We start from the raw sequence: 20,322 nt of genomic DNA, 5'->3' as shown, positions 1-20,322 counted from the left end.
GGAGGTTTGGTGTTTGCGGCATTTGTGGACCTCAGGTCTGCGTTCGACCTAGTGCCCAGGACTAAGCTCTGGGAAGTCTTGTTGGATCTGGGCATGCTCAAAGAGTTGGTGGCGCTACTGATTAATCTGCACACAAACACCTACGCCAAAGTAAGATGGGGTGGTCCAGGGGGGGTCACTGACAGTTTTAAAGTTGCCAAGGGGGTTAGACAAGGGTGTGTGTTGGGGCCCACCCTTTTTTCCTTGTTTATTAATGGAGTGACTAAATATTTTTCTAACTATCCAACGGACGCGCCCTCCCTTGCTGGAAGGAAAATCCCCCTCCTCATGTTCGCGGACGACACTCTTATTATTTCTAAAACGAGGCAGGGCCTTCAGTCCACACTGGCCCGTTTTGAGTGTTTTTGCAGCGAGCATGAGTTAGAGGTGAACGTCAATAAGACCAAATTTATGGTTCTGCGAGGCCCCAAGGCTGTGAAGGCCAAGGTGTCGATGAGCGGAGCGATTCTGGCCCAAACAGAGGTTTTGACATATTTAGTTGTCACATTAAGTGAGAACATGAGTTGGAAACCCCAATTGGATGTTATGACCCTGAAACATGCCCAACTTGGGGGAGCCTTACTGAAGGAGCATGCAAAATCGCTCACAAAACCCCTGGCACCGTTGGTAAAAATGTATGGCTCCAAGATAATCCCTGCAACCACCTACGGGGCAGAACTTTGGGGGTATAGTGATTTATCCACTTTGAGAGTGGCTCAGAATAGGTTCCTCAGAATGGCAACTGGTCTCCCACAATCAACACCTTGCTTACCCCTGCAGCTTGACCTAGGTGTTAAATCCATCGAGGATGTGGTCCGGTACAGACCACTGGCGTTCTGGCATCGTCTGTGGACTACACCTGAATTAACCCTGTTTGCTGAGGCTATCGTTGAGGTGAGGGGGCTTGAAGGGTCCCATAGGGTTCCCTGGTTCTCTCATCTCAGGAAGCTTTTGAAAAATTTGAGCCTGGAGGAATTATGGGTTGATCCAGCACATGCGACCTTTCCATCTAAAAAGGCACTTAAAGATATTTATGGGCACTGGATCGCTGAGAGGAGATCCACTATGGTTGTTGGTCCTACCATGACATTGGAATTTTTGGTTGTAAAGGATGTCCCTAAATATGAAGCATACTGGGACTTAATTACTAAGCCAAATGATCGCAAACTGTATCACCAATTACGAGTAGGTTCGTTACCCTTGCGGGGGCTTACGCACTCCTGGTTAACTGGTGGTAGCGATAAGTGTCCCTTCTGTGTAACAGCAGTAGAGAATATTGAACACCTTTTCTTCGGCTGCCCTAAGTACCTGTTACCCAGAAAAGTTTGGCTTTTACCAGTCTGCCGCTTACTAGGTACTAGATCTGCTGTTGCCGCGATTAGGATTCTCAAAACTGATACTTCCCCCCCTATCGCCATTGGTGTAGCAAAATTTGTGAGCTGGGCATGGTCAATTCGTATTCGCCACCTTGGTAAATGAAGTTCCCATTGTATATGTTTTTATGACTCTTAGTCCCAATGTAGCATTGTTTATATGTAGTAAGGGGTCTTCCGGTACATCATTGTCTAAAAATGTAATACTTTTTTTAACATGGTTTTTAATATGTAACGTATTTATTATCTTTTATGTAAAAGCGTATGAACTGCTTTTTAACTATGTAAAAATGTATGAACTGTTTTTGTTATGTGTTTGTCTTTTATGATGTAAATCGAATAAAGACCTCTTAAATCGAAATCGATTGAGAAGAAACTTCTTGAAACTCGCAGTTGCTGATTGTCTGTTTCGTGTTATCAGTTCGTCCATTCCAATTTACCATCTCTTTGAAGAACATGGGGCGAAAGAATGACCTTAAGTACGATAGATGGATGCTCATGTCCCATATCTGCGTTCAGAGGACAGACAAGAGACTGGATTGGGAAAAAATTAAGGCCCTAACTAAAAACTTGTTGGTAGTTATAATTGGTTGTTTTTTGAAGTATCTTTCACGTGGCGCTGTCTGTTGCTAATATTTATGCTTGCAAACACCAAAAATTTGGAAAATGTTTGACATCGTGGAAAAGGTTCACCAATTCTCTGCAAATGTTTTCACGTTTTTATTTGTGTCCATGTATTAATTTATCACTTTCATTTCAGCCCAGGCGTTTTCATTCAGTCTGGATTTTTCTGCAGTCTCAACTTGCTCTTTTTCAATTTACTGATGCATGGTTCTGTCTCTCGATATTTATGGTTGTCAGAGCTAAGGCCCTGTTTACAATTGGCCTGTTAGTCCCAAAGGGGCTGATTGTAAACTGCTACCATCCCCAACAGAAGCAACAAGCATTGGCATAGCCAATAGGTCTCGCCTTTGGGACCTAATAAGTGTTTAGCCATGCAACAGTTGATGTTGTTGTCCCAAGGATATTTTGCTGGATAACTAAACACTTATAAGGTCCCAAAGGCGAGACTTATTGGCTATGCCAATGCTTGTTATCTTCTGACATCCCCACGCGCTCGTCAGTCTCGGACAGATATAGATCTGAAAAGCGTGTTTCTGTAACTGACGCCCAGCCAAATAGTAAGTTATATTTCTTTTCTCCAGTACCAGCGAAAAGTGAGTGCTCCTTCCCTTCCTTGTCTCCAGCTGCAAGGTTTTTTTGTATCTTACACCTAACGATTAATCTTTCTCAGTTTTTTCTATGTTCTATTTTTTATAAAATCCCGGCCATTCGTTCACCTTTGCTCCTGTGGGGATTATATACACATCCCTGGATGCTAAAATATTGTACACCGAATCTATGTTACAAGTATCCATTAAGTGATTCAATGTACTACGCACCACTGCGGTGGTAAGTTTTACCTTGAATTTATTTTTCGATTAGTACACTGCAGCTATTGCATGCACTTAGCAAATTACCTACCAATACATTCCCATAGTTTTATATTTACGTTGCAGGCGATTCATTCTTGTGAGCTGTGGAATGGCCCTGTGTGCTATTTTAGGTGCTACTTCCAGTCAATAGATATTTATCAAATATAAGATTTTTTTTTCCGGCTTTAACAAAAGCCTTACACCACGGAAACTAACTCTAATTGAATGTTTAGCTTAATTTATATATATTGCCTACTGGCGGTCGCCGGTAGGGAGTTATAGTTAGGACCTATTATCCATAGGAAATCCGCAACATTCTATTCCCAATAACTTTGGCGCCGATTGATGAATCTTCTCAAAATTTTCAAAACTTTTGGCCAGCTCCTGTCCACTCCTATCCTAAAAGACTCGGGATGATTTGTCAAGTGGGGGCCGAAAAAAAAGGGGGGTCCCAAAACGTGTTTTCCCCAAGCAATTTCCCATAGGACCTTCAGCCGCAGCTGCAGCCCGAACTGCTGAACGGAATTATACCAAATTTGGCAAAGAGGCAGTCCTTAGTTCAGACTCGTGCCGTTTGCATAAATGTGTAAATCCGTTCAGTAGTTCCTGAGAAAATTACAGTAAAAGTACATATATCTATGGCCTCGGAGGGTCTGTGTACCCTAAGTGCAGCCTACGCACACCCTACTGTGCACGAGTAATTGGCTGTCAACACTCCAAATCAGGAAGTGTTGGCAGCCATCTTGTGCCTCGGTAGAACCAAATCTATTAAAAAAACATTGCAAAACGCGAAAAGGAGGCAGGGTAGAAACATCCTGACCCCCTAGGCCTGCTCAGGTGGTCCCACAAGTTTAAAAAAAAACAGGAGGATGCACTCAGGATGCGCACATCCTGCCGATAAAAAAAAATCAAAGCATGGTCTCCTGCGCTAAATATGCTAATTTGTCCCCGGGTGGGCCAAATCTCGGGGCATCATCAAAAAAAGTGTGGGGGGGGGTCCCAATCCCCCCACACTGCCCCAGGGACCGCCACCCCTGGTGCTTCAACATATTATAGGTGGGGGGGGGGACTCACGGGCCCCGCAGCCCCTGGGACCGCCACCCCTGGGGCTTATTAAAATTGGGTGGGTGGCTCTGAGGCCCCCAGCCCAGTGGACCACCATCCACCGGGGCTTATTAAAATTGGGTGGGGGGGACTCTGAGGCACCCCCACCCCCGTGGACTGCCACCCCTGGTGTTACTTCAAATTAGGTGTGGGGGGCTCTGAGACCCCCCCCAGCCCCGGGGACCGCCACCCCGTGGCTTCTTACAAATGTGGGAGGGGGCTGCGAGCCCCCCCTCCTGCAGCCTTGTACAGGCCCTGGGGACCACCACCCCCCAGGGCCGGCTCCAGGACACTGCCGTTTGCAATGACAGGGCGGGAGCCTCGGGCTCCCACCCTGTCATTGAAAACTGCTTTGATATTTGGAAGAGAGAGCAGGAAACCTGCTCTCTTTTCCAAATAGCAAAGCAGATTGCTTTTCCACATGGGGAGCCCCATGTGGAAAAGCAATGCCGGCTGCCGCAGGATGCGGGGAGCCGGCTGAGACCGTGGGGGGATTGGGACCTCCCCAGGGTACCCAATGGAGTGGGCCAGCCCCGGGGGATGGGGTCCCCAGGGCTATTAGTGGCCCAGGAGGGGGGCCACGCAGCCCCCTCCCCAAAAGAAACATTTTATTTTGTTTAAAAGGGCCGGCCCCAGGGGATAGGGTCCCCTGGCCAAAAGGGCCACTGGAGGGGGGCAAGGCAGCCCCCCTCCATAGAAAAAAATAATACATAAAAAGGCCCATGCCCCGGGGGTTGGGGTGCCCAGTGCCGATTATGGCCTCAGGAGGGGGGCCACATGGCCCCTTCCCAATTTTCAAAAATTAAAAAAAGAAGGGGGGCTACACAGGCCCCCTTCAAAAAAATAAAATACATTTTTAAAAACGGGATCGGGGCAGGAGGCCACACCCCCTTATAGCACCACTCTGCAAACACGCCCCCTGGCGCGTTTGCAGAGGGGGAACAAATTCCCCTTGAATACTGGGGGTCCCTGGGGGCCAACTAGCACACCAGATACTTCCAGTATGCGCCAGGGAGCTGCGTTGCAGAGAGGTGTTCTGAGGCCACGCCCCTTTTTACACCTCTCTGCAACGCAGCTCTGTGGCGCTTACTGGAGGTAGCTGGTGAGCTAGTAACACCCCAGAGACCCTCAGTTTCCAAGGGGAGTTAATCCCCCAACTTAAAAAGCGCCACAGGCATGTTTGCACGGTGGTGAAGGGAGAGGGCAGGGCCTGAGTTCACATGTGTGCAAATACGCACTGTGGCGCGGCTTAAGTTGGGGAATTAATTCCTTGTCAATACTGAGGGTCCGTGGGGGCCAACTAGCCCACCAAGTACCTACAAGAAGTGCCACGGAGCTGCGTTGCAGAGTGTTGTAAAAAGGGGCGTGGCCTCTGAACACCTCTCTGCAACGCAGCCTCCAGGCACATACTGGAGGTACCTGGTGGGCTAGTTGGCCCCCAGGGACCCACAGGATTGAGGAGGAATTAATTCTCTAACTTGAAACGTGCCACTGGGTGTATTTCCAGACATATCACCTCAGGCCACGCCCCCATCCTTCACCACTGTGCAAACTCGCCCTGTGGCGTGTTTTAAGTTGGGGAATTAATTCTCTTCAATACTGAGGGTCCCTGAGGGCCAAATAGCCCAACAGGTATCTCCAGTATGCGCAAGGGAGATGCGTTGTAGACAGGTGTTCAGAGGCCATGCCCCTTTTTACACCTCTCTGCAACTCAGCTCTGTGGCACTTACTGGAGGTACTTAGTGGGCTAGTTTGACCCTAGGGACCCTTAGGATTGAAGGGGACCTAATCTGTCAACTTAGAACTGTGACAGGGCGTGTTTTTCATAGTGGTGAAGGGAGGAGACGGGGCCTGACGTGACGTGTGCAAACACTCCCTGTGGCGCGTTTTAAGTTGGGGAAAAAATTCCACTTCAAACCTGAGAGACCATGGGGGCCAAGTAGTACACCAGGTGCTTCCAGGAAGCGCCACTGCGCTGCATTGCAGAGAGGGGGTGCAGGCCGTGCCCCTTTTTACATCTCTCTGCTATGCAGCTCTGTGGCGCTTACTGGATGTACTACGAATTCCGATTTACTCACCTGTTATCAGGTGAGACCTCAGTGCTGCATCTTTGAGCCCAGTACTGATCCTGAAAAGTAATTCTAACCATACTTACCGATAACTTGAATTTCCTTACACAGGCTAACATTAACTGGTTTCACTTGGAAATTCTTCTAAGTGTGGAGCTGTGAAACTTTAAAATATTCACCTAAAACCATCCAAACAACGAATTCCAATGTACTCACCTGTTATCAGGAGAGAGCCCAGTGCTGCATCTTTTACTCCAGCTCTGACCCTGAAAAGTAATTCTAACCATACTTACAAGTAACTTGTATTTCCTTCCATAGGAATCCATTGTCTGGTTTTCACAAGAAACATTTGTGTCTATTTTCACAAACTACAAATATTCGTTAAAAATTGCCTGTATGACTTAAACACATTCTTTCAAGTGTTTACAGGATATGCACCAGAGCTGGATCCAGGATCCACCACTGAGTAAGAAAAAGTAACGATAACACTACTTACTTGGTAAGTGAATTTCCTCCCATAGAATAACATTGGAGATTCTATGCGAAAAAGTTTCTAAGTGTAAACTTTTAAAATACAATAATATTAATTAAAAATCACTACTGTAACCAAAACGCTTTTACTCAACTGTTTACAGGAGATGTCCCAGGACTGAATCTAGGATCCAGTCCTGTGGTTAGAAAAGTAATCCATAAAGTACCTAATTGCATTTAACTAGAAATTCCCATTCAGCTGTTGCATTGTGTTTGAAATTGTGTTGCCCATTGCAACAACTGTAACTACTGTACTTAAAAGTCTATTGCCTATTTTCAAAGTATTTAAACTAAAGTAATTCATTCTGAGAAAGTATATTTTGTAATGTAATGAATAATGTAATTATAATGCCATTTAAAAAACAAAATATCTAAAAATAAATAGTTTAAAAAAATGTAGTAAATCAGTATAAAAAATATAACAATTAATACATTTAAAAATTGTCATTTACAAAACCTACGAAATTCCCTGAAAAAAACATAGGTTTCAGACATGTTATAGTTAGGAATTAGCATTTAAAAAAATCTTCGAAATTCAGTGAAAAAACCATAGGTTTCCGACATGTTATAATTAGGAATTAGCATTTAAAAAAGCTAAGATATTCACTGAAAAAAACATAGGTTTTGGGGGTGTTATAGTTAGCTGGACATTTCAGTCTTACAAAACCATTGAAATTCCTCCGTTATAGTTAGTTGTACTAACTATAACTCGCGCGCCCGCAATCCACTGCTGATGATGTCACATATCCCATTGTCCTGAGGAAGCTGAGGAAGACCTGCATGTGAAGGCCTAAATTTACTCTCTACGCCTAAGTCTGGTCAAAATGTCGACACCGTATGTTCTATGGCCTGAATTACATTGTATTAGCCCCCCCTTTTGTTTTAGATGTTGCATTTTTGAGTATAAGAGCACTATCTCTCAAAATGGATGTGGAAGATTAAGAAAAAGTTGTTGTGCAAACAGGCCCATGTACACTGGTTTACTGTTCTTAATATTATTCCAGCCAGTGTCCATTTTGACAAATGATGAAATTGTTGTCTCCATATATTCTTCTCTGAAATGTTCTTTTTTCTCATTCACCTTGCACACAAGCACTTTTTCTTCGCACCCTTTTTAGAGAAACCGTTGATCGATATATCATTGGCATTTAGTTGTATTACCTATTTGCTATTTTGCAAAATAAGAGAATATAAAGGAGATTTTTCTCTAAAAATAAGCATTTGTGTCTTTCTCTGTGCAGAGAAGAATGTGTTATCTCTTGTATAATAATTAATTTGGTTAAGCTACCCAGTGACTAACCCAATAGATTTGGGGGTCACAGCCTTTTTCGTCTATCCAAGATGGGCCATCAGGACAATCCTGTGTCTTTATCACCTTCCTGCACCAAAGCAATCCTGCCTGCAACAGAGGCATCCTTGTACCATGGTGCATGGGTGCCAACATTGGCGCTAGGGTGCCAAAACAGCGCCAGCGCAGGCAGAAAGGACAGCAATGCACTGTATTGCTTAAATACTGTGTATTCCTGCCCTTTCACTTTGGCGTGGGGCAGCGCTGCAAGGTGACCTGCTGAGCTGCCCTATGCCAAAATGCCATATACGAGACTCTAGGTAACTGCACTTGGCAGCGGGTAAATACCATATATTGTTTACTAAGCTGTTGCATGTTACCTTGTCTCAAACCAAGATTTTCAAAGCCTGACTTGGGGCATAGTTTCTGTGGGATGGTGTTTGGGGTGTTACATCCCCCTAATAAATGTATTTTCTAATGAATAATTGGGTAGGGATGCTTTCAGTGGGGTATGGTGAGCTGTCTGTCGGATTTCACCTGGGATTTTTGCCTATGCACACTGACAAAAACACACACACTCACTCTCTCATCTCTGTTTTCAAAGTCCTAAAAATGTTGATAATTTTTCATTAATAATGTCTTTCTCTCACTTAGTACTCATACCAATCCCCATTACTCTCCATTTCTGCTGGCCCTTAATTCCCTATAATGCGGCCTGCTTGTCGTATAATGTATTTTAACATTAAATGCCAGTGTGATTGCCCAGAAATCAGAAGCTCACACTCCCCAATACTACTAACTAAGCGACGAACCTGACACTGACTAATGTGACTAACTAATGTGTCAGACATTATTGACTTCAACATACCTTTAGATTTGATCATGCTGAACTTTTTTCCATTTAATTAGACTATCGTCTCTGAAAATATAAAGCTCTTGGCATGAATTCCCAGGTTTACTGATAGAACCCAGATGCAGGATCTGTCCTAAATTCTTCCATGGCATCGAACGCAAAGTTTTAAAGACGAGTCCGACTACATGCCTAATGTGTGAGAAACTAAAACAGGTTTCCGTTAATTGAATGCACCCATTGTTATTATACTTTACAGGTTAATAACGCTACACTACCTAGAACTTTCAGACACCTCAACAAAACATTATTTGTTGCAAAAAATTTGGCAGATCTGATGCTTTTTCCGTGCCAGATTTTGAGGTCACAGGGTTTGCGTCTGTGAAATGCATTTTTCTTGTGTACTAATCTCATTTCGTGATTCGGAAAAGCTTTTCTGAACCGCAGCATGGGGTTAGCAACCCATACCGAATGGCAATATGGAAAAGGCATGAAAAGCAGGTTTCCAGTTGCAAACCATTGATCAGTTACTGACTCCCAAGTTGAGGTTGTAACTATTTCGCAAAGGAGAAGGGGTCCCTTTTTAGCCTTTTCTCCTTTGTGTCTGGAGGTTGAAGTCTTGAGGGTAGTAACTGGTGGGCCCAGGGACCACTGCCTATACCTGTTGAAGTTTTCCAAAACTGACAACTTCTTTAAAACCTTTATTTCCATTTTGGAATACAATCACACTTTCAGGCTACCATTCCTGCTATTGCAGCACAGCACAGGGGGTCGCAAATTGCGACCCGCCTAATGAATTTTAATTAGACGGACCGTTCTGTGATCCTCTGGGAGTTGTTATTTTGTGAATTGACCTATTTGCACATTGTTCAGTTCCCAAAATCTGGTTTGATTTGCTAAATGTCTGCGCACATTTAGCGACTTGTTTTTGAAAATCAATTCTTAGTAACTCTGGCTTCTCCTCTCTAAGCTCTGCCGGGTTTTGTTATTTTAGTTAAGGGTAAATGGTTTTGTATGTAGATTAATTGTTCTTAACATAAGACTTTAAAAGTTCATGTGCAAATTGATCACAATTTGTTAGGGTGTATCAGTGGAAGGGAGCAGGTATTAGCCTATGATGTGCTTTTAGTCTTTAAGCATGGATATCTTTCAACTCACCATAAATTGGAGGGCGTAGCGATCACCTTCAATGTGACATCATGTAATATTTTTTCAAGTCCTGGCAACTGCATAATTTTGTTCACTCCTAACACTAAGTAAAAGACATCTCTTTTTTGACAAAGTCTCCATTGAGGTCATAAGCTCATGGTGTCAACATCGTCGATTGGAAAAATGTATCAGACATCGACAAGGTAAGGTAGTAAAGTTAAAAGCAGGGATCAATGATTGATGTAGAGTACACACATTTGTGGTCCTAGTATGTTGGGTTCCCATGAGTGCATAGTTACACGTCATAGTGGACTACACATACAGTCATAGCAGGATGACCACACAGATGTCATATTTACCAAATGAAAGGTAAAGCAGATGTTTTTCAGAGGCATCTAGACACACTACCATGTCAATGTCCTGGACTCCCAGGAGGTCTTTCTCTGCCTCCACTTCTTGCCGTTCTCCTCCCAGATCGAGCACTTGAGGTGTTGAGAGCCTCCTGCCATAACACCGACCTGCTCCGGGACTCGGAACGAGGACTCGAAGGGTTCCCCGATTCGTTAGGATGGATGACCGGATTTGAAGACAGCCGTGGCTGCAGCTGAACTCTTCCTTACATAATCCTACCAGGACTCATTTGGACCATGGTTTCTCTCCCCTGCCCACACAAACTGACAGTCTCTGAGTACTCCAGATCTCCATCCTGACAGCGGAGTTCGAGCACTATGTCCGACGCCAGGTGGAGCTGCTCTGTTATGTTATTGAGGAGATTGGCCTTGGTTCATCCCCTGACCGTCACCTACCCAGCCGGACTTTGGGCACAGCTTCTCTACCCGTCTCCCTGTCTCGCCCACCCCCCTCATCGTATTTCTGTAACTCTGCTTTTTCCTTGTCTCCTATCTATCTATCTCTTCCCATTTAGCACTCTTCTTTCTTTGTCTACTTCCTTTGCTTCTTTCCCCTTGTCCGCTACAATGCCTAGCCCCCTGTCCTTTTGTGCCCTTTGACTAAGCACTCCTTCTCCCTTTGTTGGGGAAAGATCCAATTTATATACTTTGGAGTCTCAGAGAACCCGCTGAGAGAGGCCACAGCTCGAAGGGAGCCACTCACAGTTGAGGTATGGTATGGCACCCCTTGCCAAAGCAATCCCTCCCCCCTTTTTGGGGAAGGATCCAGTTTGTAGGCCTTGGAGTCTCAGAGACCCCTCTGAGGGAGTCCACTGCATATAGGGAGCCTCTCGCAACAGAGATGGGCAAACGATAACACTTCCCCTGGGTTCATAGCTTACTGAACTTTGGACGCAGCTTTGACTCGTCTACCGGTTTGTGTCCCCGGCACCCCCCTCCTCTTTCCATGCTTTGTCTCTCACCCTCTCCTCCTCTTTCCCTCCTCCATTCTCTGTCTACTTCCCCTGCTTTTACCCCCCTCCCCGGAAAGCCTCCCCTTGCCTGCTTTTTCCATTACGTATATGTCCTTTTTGTTTGTCTCGACCTTACTTGTAACTATGCTGCCAGGCTCTAATAACTGTGTAACCTTTGAAATGATGTAACCTGCAATTATGATCTGATACTCATGTATGGAGAAGCGTGGCTCAATGGTTAGAGCGGCAGACCCTGATGCAGAGGTCTGCCCCGGGACCAGGGTTCAATTCCCGCCTTGGCAGTTCTTGGACTCAATTTCCCCGGACCTGATAATTCTCGCCTCGGTGCCTATTTTAATCATGGGTCCCACTCTGTGATTCTGGGCAATAGCTTGCTTAATCTCCACAAGCTATGCCCAGGAGTAGACATTTCACAGGAAAGCCAGGATGGGTTCCACAGCGGTATGAATACAGCGCTACGAGACCTCTGGGTAGAAGTGCGCTATATAAATACAAACACATTTACATTTACATTTTACATTTAAAGTGCTCTGATTATCCAGTCTGACAAGAAACCAACTCTTGGGCTCTGGTAAGGAGAGTGATGTGGTGGCCATTGCCCCCACTGCAGACAAGGACCACACAGAGGAAAAAGGAGTATCTGGGACAAAAACACCATGATGCAAGCCTTTGACACAATGACATTTCTGGGAGCCAAACCTCAATATTCTCTTGAACCCCAATATGGGTAATAATCCCAAATTTAATCTAAGGGAGTTCAGCTCTGTGATATTTCTCTTTGATCTAGCAGTTTGACACTACCCTCCCCATCAATGACTCAAACTTAGCAGAGTAAAATCATTATTAGAATTTGGGAGCACTCAAGAATTGAGTTCAAGATCAACATTAAGTTAGCAAGATTTAATACAGAATCGTTAATAAAACATCATAGAGGAAATGCCTAATATGCCATGAAGGCTCAGATACAGAAGGCAGAATCGCAAATCATAACAAAAATCCTATTTACACAATACGAATCTCTCTAGAATCTCAGTGTCAAACTCATGATAAGTACTGACAGCATCCTAAGTGTGGAAAGGAAAATCTCGAAATAAGCAAACAGAGTCTCAGGAGGAAAATGGAAAGTCGCCCCAGATCCATCAAAAACAATTGGGTTCTGTACACAAATTATGGATATTAATTCATAAAACTGTATATTCAGCATGGTATGATCATGGTTAAATCGCAATGGCAAATCAAAAACAATGTTGTAAATCTAAGGGATTCTTAGCGCTAACCCATTTCTTAAGGTAAGAGACATCTTCTGCTTGCTTTCTTAGCAACTGCACTCCAGACATGCACAACATAATATGAAACATTTCTTAACAATAACTAATATAATCATGTTCTTCTGTAGACCTGCATCAGAATTTCCAGCAGAAATTCTTCAAAATGATACAGCAAGTACACAATGGAAATTTTTTGTCCAATGCATGATTTCAAATGCATTAGTCTATTTGTGTCATAGCGTTTTGTGTTCCATGGCAACTGTGGAGAGAGAAGACTCATAGTGGGTAGCTGGTTGGAAGGGGGACTAAGCAGAAGCAAGATGAGTAGAACACCAGAAACTGCATCCATTTTAATTAATTGGGACCTCACACCAATACGTGGCATTAATGTACTACATTATTTATCACACTTCTAATGAAATTAGTATATAGTTTTAAGTGCAAAATCATCGGTTATGATCATATGTACCATTAAAATTTCCAATCAACACAAATAATTTGTCACCCAAATTTGCACATCAGCAAAAGATTTTGACAAATTCACCTCGCCACAAAACACCCCTTAAAGTCAAGGACGAACTTTGGTACCTGTTTTATTGATGCCAGACAAAGTTGGGATTGGAGGGCAGACTAAGCATACCTTAAAATCATTGATTTAATAAGTGCTAAATGTGGTGTATAAAAGCATGAAAGTAACATTGCGGTGAAGTAAGTGGCAATGTTGGGGAGAGTAGTTTGCTCACGAGGCACTGTGTGTGAAGATGAAATAGAAGATAGCTTGCTACCCGTCTTGGCCGTAGTGTTTGTCTGTATGCCCAATATCAACGCCTTCAAGCATCAACCAGTAGTGTTTTATGGGATATGGGCCATTTAGAGACTTTAGCTGTGGAAAAAGTAAGCAGTGAGAAAATGTGTGTTTATAGTAGAGAAACCTCATTATTATCTCACTAGCAGCCTGTCCCGACGTTGTCCGGGTATGAAATAGAATGTGTGTAATGTGTGTATTTGGAAAGGGCAATTTAGTTTAAAATCTCACGGTAGACAACATTTTTTGTTTCATTAGAATAGGGACGGAGAAGACCCAGCTGCAGCCCTGGTTGATGTTAGCAGGTGCGTGTAATTGATGTAGTGATCCGCCACCTGAGCCCGGCTACAACCCTGGTTGATGTTAGCAGGCACGTGTAATGTCGTTGAATGAGAGAGTTATCAGCCGTGGGTAAATCCGTTTAATGAGAGAGTTGAGTGACAGCGAGTAGGAGAGGCTGCAGTAATTGTCCCCGCAGACACGCTCATTTGCGTGTTCCCCCGCTTGAGGCCCAGATGCAGGCCTGTTTGATGTTAGCAGGCGCGTGTTCCCCCGCTTGAGGCACAGCTGCAGCCCTTATTGATGTTATCAGGCGCGTGTAATTAGTGTACTGATCCGCTGCCTGAGCCCGGCTAGAGCCCCGGCTGATGGTAGCAGGCGCGTGTAATTTCATTGAATGAGAGAGTTCAGTAACAGCGCGCAGGAGAGGCTGCAGTAACGTTACTTACCAGGCCTCCAGGTGAACGCGTTTGTCATGCCCCCAGCCACAACAGATGATCTTCTGATTAATGTACGACCCACATGGCATGAAGGGCGGAACGTAGCACACACCTCCAGCGTTTCTCATGCCCCCAGCATGCCCCTTGATGCAGTACAATTGCGTTCACATGGCATGAAGAAAGACACACGCCCCCAGCGTTTCTCATGCCCCCAGCGTGTCACGCCCACAGCATGACCCTTGATGCTGCGCAGCAACGTAATTGGTGCTTGTATGTACGACTCACATGGCATGAAGGGCGGACACACCCCCCAGCGTTTGTCACGCCCCCATTACACGCCCACAGCCCACAATGTGATGGCCGTACCACACACCCCCAGTGTTAGTCACGCCCCCAGCCCACGCCCACAGCACAACGCAGACACGCTCACAAGGGACTACTTTGCTGGCACGGTTCTTTTACCTTTTAAATGTATAGAGGAGTTGGCCTAACGGCTAAGGCGCTCGACCTCGGACCTGGGGATCTGGGTTTGAGTCTTGGTAACAACGCCAAACATCCTGTGGTTCTGAGCAAATCACTTAATCACCCCGTGCCTAACAAAAATGAATGTGTGTCCTCATGTAACGTAACTGGTGCTATGTAAAGCGCTATGATACCTGATTCAGTTCGGGTCAAGTTTGCGCTATATAAAACTCTGCAAAAAAAAATTTAAAAATATGGTGGCCGTCTGCCTAGTCTATGTCCTTCTGCTGCAACTGCCCTTTCCAACGCTGTATTGGGTGTTGTGATTGGTGCTGTGGTTACTGAGATTACCCGCCACAAAGGTTTGGGCTCTCTCTTTATAATATTAGTATGGATTATTAAAATGCCAAAAATGAGTCACACTGTGCATCTTTTTATAACATAACAAATAATGTCAACATCATGAGGGGAATTAAGTTATTTCTTGACTTTGTGATACCATAAGACCAACAGTCCTACCTAGCAGTGTCATGAGATTTGCCATATGTCAAGTCCAGGCTGTTTTATTGTGACACCTCTAATGTATATTGAATAGCTGTGGAACTGATAGGAGTACAACCTTAAGATTTGCAGTGAAAAGCATGATACATTAGGTGTGTGTGGCTAAATTAAAAACCGGTGTAAACCGGGTTTAGTGGTTTAAGGTTGTTTGAACGTGTTAGTGAGGATGCGCCATGGGCATGTTGTGATGCTCTGACACCCCACATTCAGATGGAACTTTATTGGTGAACTTTGCCAGTCTGCAAAACGCTGGGGGCGTGTGCTACGTTCCGCCCTTCATGCCATGTGGGTCATACATTAATCAGAAGATCGTCTGCTGTGGCTGGGGGCATGACAAACGCGTTCACCTGGAGGCCTGGTAAGTAACGTTACTGCAGCCTGTCCTGCACGCTGTTACTGAACTCTCTCATTCAATGAAATTACACGCGCCTGCTACCATCAGCCAGGGCTCTAGCCAGGCTCAGGCGGCGGATCAGTACACTAATTACACGCGCCTGATAACATCAACCAGGGCTGCAGCTGGGCCTCAAGCGGGGGAACACGCGCCTGCTAACATCAAACAGGCCTGCATCTGGGCCTCAAGCGGGGGAACACGCAAATGAGCGTGTCTGCGGGGACAATTACTGCAGCCTCTCCTACTCGCTGTCACTCAACCCTCTCATTAAATGGATTTACCCACGGCTGATAACTCTCTCATTCAACGACATTACACGCACCTGCTAACATCAACCAGGCCTGTAGCCGGGCTCAGGCGGCGGATCACTACATCAATTACACGCGCCTGCTAACATCAACCAGGGCTGCAGCTGGGCCTTCTCCGTCCCTATTCTAATGAAACAAAAAATGTTGTCTACCGCGAGATTTTAAAATAAATTGCCCTTGCCAAATACACACATTCTATTTCATACCCGGACAACGTCGGGACGGGCTGCTAGTGAGATAATAATGAGGTTTCTCTACTATAAACACAACATTTTCTCACTGCTTACTTTTTCCACAACTAAAGTCTCAAAATGGCCCATATCCCTGAAAACACTACTGGTTGATGTTTGAAGGCGTTGATATTGGGCATACAGACAAACACTGCGGCCAAGACGGGTAGCAAGCTATCTTCAAAACCAGTTGCAACACTTACAAAGGTATTACAACCAGCATCCTGTTTATCTTGCAGACAATCCCACAATCCCACAATCCCACAATCTCTCGTGGGTCTTGGCATAACCACAACCAGAATACCATAGGCTGCAGACTACAGGTATCATTACAAGTTTGGTGGAATATGTAAGTTATTTACCACACATGGTAAAAACTATTACCCTAGAGTGAGGTATTTAACATGTGTGGTAAACAACTTCTATTCTGACTTTTTATCTTGTAAATGAGTCAAAACATGTACAATTGGTTTTTATCACACCAAATTCTTCATGTTTTGCCTTTTTGTTCCTGGCTTTTTCCCCACAAAACATTTTGGTAGCTTTGACCTGCCAGAATTTATCAGGAGAAACCGATAGGGAGTGATAATTATTAACTTATGAGGTTTCTCAAGGGTCCTCCTTGATCCCCGCATTTTTCAATGTCTATGCCTGCCCTCTGGCGGACATAGTAAGGGCTCACAGCTGTCCTTATGTTCTCTTATGCTGATGAAACACAGATTATTGTCTCGCTGTGTTCAGTGGATATTACCATGTCATCCAACTTGAGTATGGGTCTGGCTGAGGTCTCAATATTAGATGGGAAAAATTGTCTAAAAATCAATGGCAACAAGACTGAGGTACTAGTTGTTGGGAATCAACCACATTTCTGGGAATTCAATAGTGGCCTGTAGATCTTAGGCCTCTCCCCTCTCACAATCAAGTAGTCAAATATCTAGGATTCAGGTTTGACAAACAATCAATGGACTTTCAAATCAACAAGGTGTCTACTGGCTACTTTGGCTTATTCATATGTTTAAGGACATTTTTATGATTACTGCCCTCATCCTCTCAAAGGACTATTGTTCAGGCTTTGATTATGTCTCATGTTGGTTATGGCAATGTTCTATATCTGGGAGCCACCACATCCTTTGTGTAAAGGCTTCAGATCAGGTTAAGGGGAATAGGGCGAGGTGGGGGTCACAGGAGGTGGGCAGAAAAAGAAAAGGTCAACATAAGGATACAGAGAAAGGAAGAAAACAAAATCATTTATGTGGAATGAAGCTGTTTTAAGCTCACTGAATCAAATAACAGGAAAAGCAATAGGCATTATTGGGACGGGGTGGGTTAAATGTTTGGCTTGGAATGTGGCAGGTCTGAATAGTAGGATCATGTGATAATTAGTCGCTGAAGAATTAAAAATTTACAATCCTCAGATAGTTATGCTAGCAGAAACGCATATTTCTTATAAGGACCGTGGTTTTTTAAGACAATTAGGATTTGAAGTGGTTGTTAATTCGGCACAAAATGCCTCTATATGTGGAGTTGCTATTTTGAAGAATAAACGATTTAGAGCAACGGTGGGTAAGACAATGTCTGATAAGGGGGGGGGGTAGATGGGCTATTGCATAGATGGAAATAGAGGGTAAAAGACAAGTTTTCTGTTCTGTATACGGTCCCAATATAGATGATCCGACTATAACAGATACTGTGAATATGAAATAGTTACATTGGGGAGGAGAATGGTTGGTGATGGGAGATTTCAGCTGTATTATGGACTATGGGATAGATACTACAAGGCAAGGGGCTTCTCAAAGGATGCGGAAGACCAGGGCTGCATTGGGGATTTGGGTCGGCTACATGTAATTTAGGATGTCTGGAGGACCCTATATCCAAATCTAGCAGGTTATACAAATTATTCCGCCCCGCATAAGCTCTACTCTAGGATTGATAGGGCTTGGGCATCAGATACAATATTATGGTGTATTATTATGGAAATATGTCCAAGGGTTACCTCTGATCACAACTCTATTCTACTGTCATTTAAGATTTCTTCTGAAATTAAGGGTTCTAGATCCTTTTTCGTTCCCTAGATATCTATTATCAGATGAAGACTTTGTGGCTAAGACTAGGGAACATTTTAGGGATTTTTTTAAAATAAATATTGGATCGGCCTCGCCCATAGTGGTCTGGGGCACATATAAGGCGATCATTAGGGGATTTACCCAACAATATCTCTGGAGGCAAAACAAGGAACGGAAAAAGACAACAGAGGTGAATATTAAAGATATACACACAACAGAAAACCAACATATAGAGGCAGTTTCCAGAGATCCTCAAAAGATAGAAGAATTGGGATATACTTTAGTCGATCTTAGATCAGCGCTGAAGAGGACATTTAGAAAGAGAAGCATAACGAAACTAGGCAAATATCGATTATCCCAATATGATTCTGGCAAAAAAATGGGTAAGGTTCTAGCAGTTAAGGGAGCGGATGACAGGACTAAGACTATTATAAAGACAATTAAGGGCCCTAATAACAGATTATACGAGAATCCACATCAGATAATGGAACAATTTGGAGCTTATTATTAAGAACTATACACTCAGGAGACTCAGCCAAGGCGGGAGGATATACTTAAGTGTATACAAGACAGCTCTCTAACAAATATGGGGGGTGAAATGTCTCACTCTCTGGCAAGGGATATTACAATAGAGGAAATACAACTGGCAGTTAGTCCCTTACCATCAGGCAAAGCATCGGGAGAAGATACCATACCCCTAGAATTTTATAAGACCTTCATAGATGATTTACTACTACCATTTGGTCAAGTCATTAGATCAATCGGAACAGAGGGTAGGGTCCCTGATTCATGGAACGTGACGCAAATTGTCTTTTTTCTGAACAAAAAAAACCCAGCAGATGAGTGTGGGTCATATCGGTCAATTTCACTTATCAATACTGACGTAAAAATCTTTGCAAAGATCCTTGCAAGTCGCCTTGCTTCAATAATGCCTAGTCTGGTTTCACCTCATCAGCACAGGTTTATTCAAAGGAGGGACACCACTGCACATATAAATATGGCTGTTACTGCTTTTGATGTTGCAAACTTAGGCGCAACCCCACTCGGTATGATCCTGTTAGAAGCTGAAAAAGCATTCGACCGAGTGGGGTGGGACTTCTTGTGGACCACATTCTCAGCTGTTGGCATTAAAGGTCAATTCAAGAAATGGGTACAAGCTCTATATGATAAACCTTGTGCCAAAATATTGTATGCTGGACTACAGTCCTCTTTTTTTCCGATCCGTCGTGGTACCCATCAGGAGTGACTCATATCACCACTGCTTTTCGCTCTTTATATAGAGCCATTCATCTCGGTTTTACAAAATCAACAGTTAATTTGTCCTTTATGTCAGGGCCAAACTGCCTTAAGGTCATCGCATACACAGATGATATTGCAGTGTTCTTAACAGAACCAGGGGGGAGCACTGCACGTGATAATAGAAGAAGCAGGGGTCTTTGGGGCGATTTCAGAATATAAACTAAATATCAACAAAACTCAAGTTCTCCTAAATCATAAATATTCGGCTCCAATACAGGGGGTTTGTTTGACTGCTACTTACCTGGGCGTCAAGGTGGCCGCACAGATAGAATAATTCCTCTAAATTATGAAACATTGTTGAAGGATACAACCAAGTCATTAAAGAACTGGCACCAGCTGCCTATAGGAATCATTGGGTGTATAAATACCATAAAAATGAAGATCTTGCCCAAGTTCCTCTATCTATTTCGGTCTATCCCACTAACTCTTTTTTAAATGGCTGGAGGGGATCTTAAGCAGCTTCATATGGGGCTACAAGAAGTCGCGACGAGCTATAGATTTATTAAATCTTCCCTACAGCCAAGATGGCCTCGATTTTCCTGACTTCAAAATATATTTTTGGTCGTTTTCGTAGCTTCATTAATCCTGAGCGTAGTATTTTTTTCATAAATGTATGCTGGGTGAAGAGAGTGATCTATTTCTTTTTAGAACTAATGATCCAAACTACTACAAAAGGGTTAGATTAAAGACTGCACGGGATAGTATATCTGTATGGCGCGCTATCTCAACTAAGTATAACGTATCACTCTTCCATGATAAATTCCCTCTTTGGTACAATCCAGGTCTGCCAGAGATATTCCATGATCCGATGGGTAAACGTTGGACCAGCTATAAGGTAGTATGCTTGGGTAATCTGTATGATCATAGCGGCTTTATCTCTTTCGGAAATTTGCAGACACTCTATAAACTACCAGATAATATGCAGTTTAAGTATAATCAGATTCGCGATTA

The sequence above is a fragment of the Lissotriton helveticus genome, chromosome 7, assembly GCF_964261635.1.
Source record: "Lissotriton helveticus chromosome 7, aLisHel1.1, whole genome shotgun sequence".
Taxonomy (NCBI): domain Eukaryota; kingdom Metazoa; phylum Chordata; class Amphibia; order Caudata; family Salamandridae; genus Lissotriton; species Lissotriton helveticus.
The sequence above is the reverse complement of the archived record's forward strand: the minus strand, read 5'-3'. Positions refer to the sequence as shown.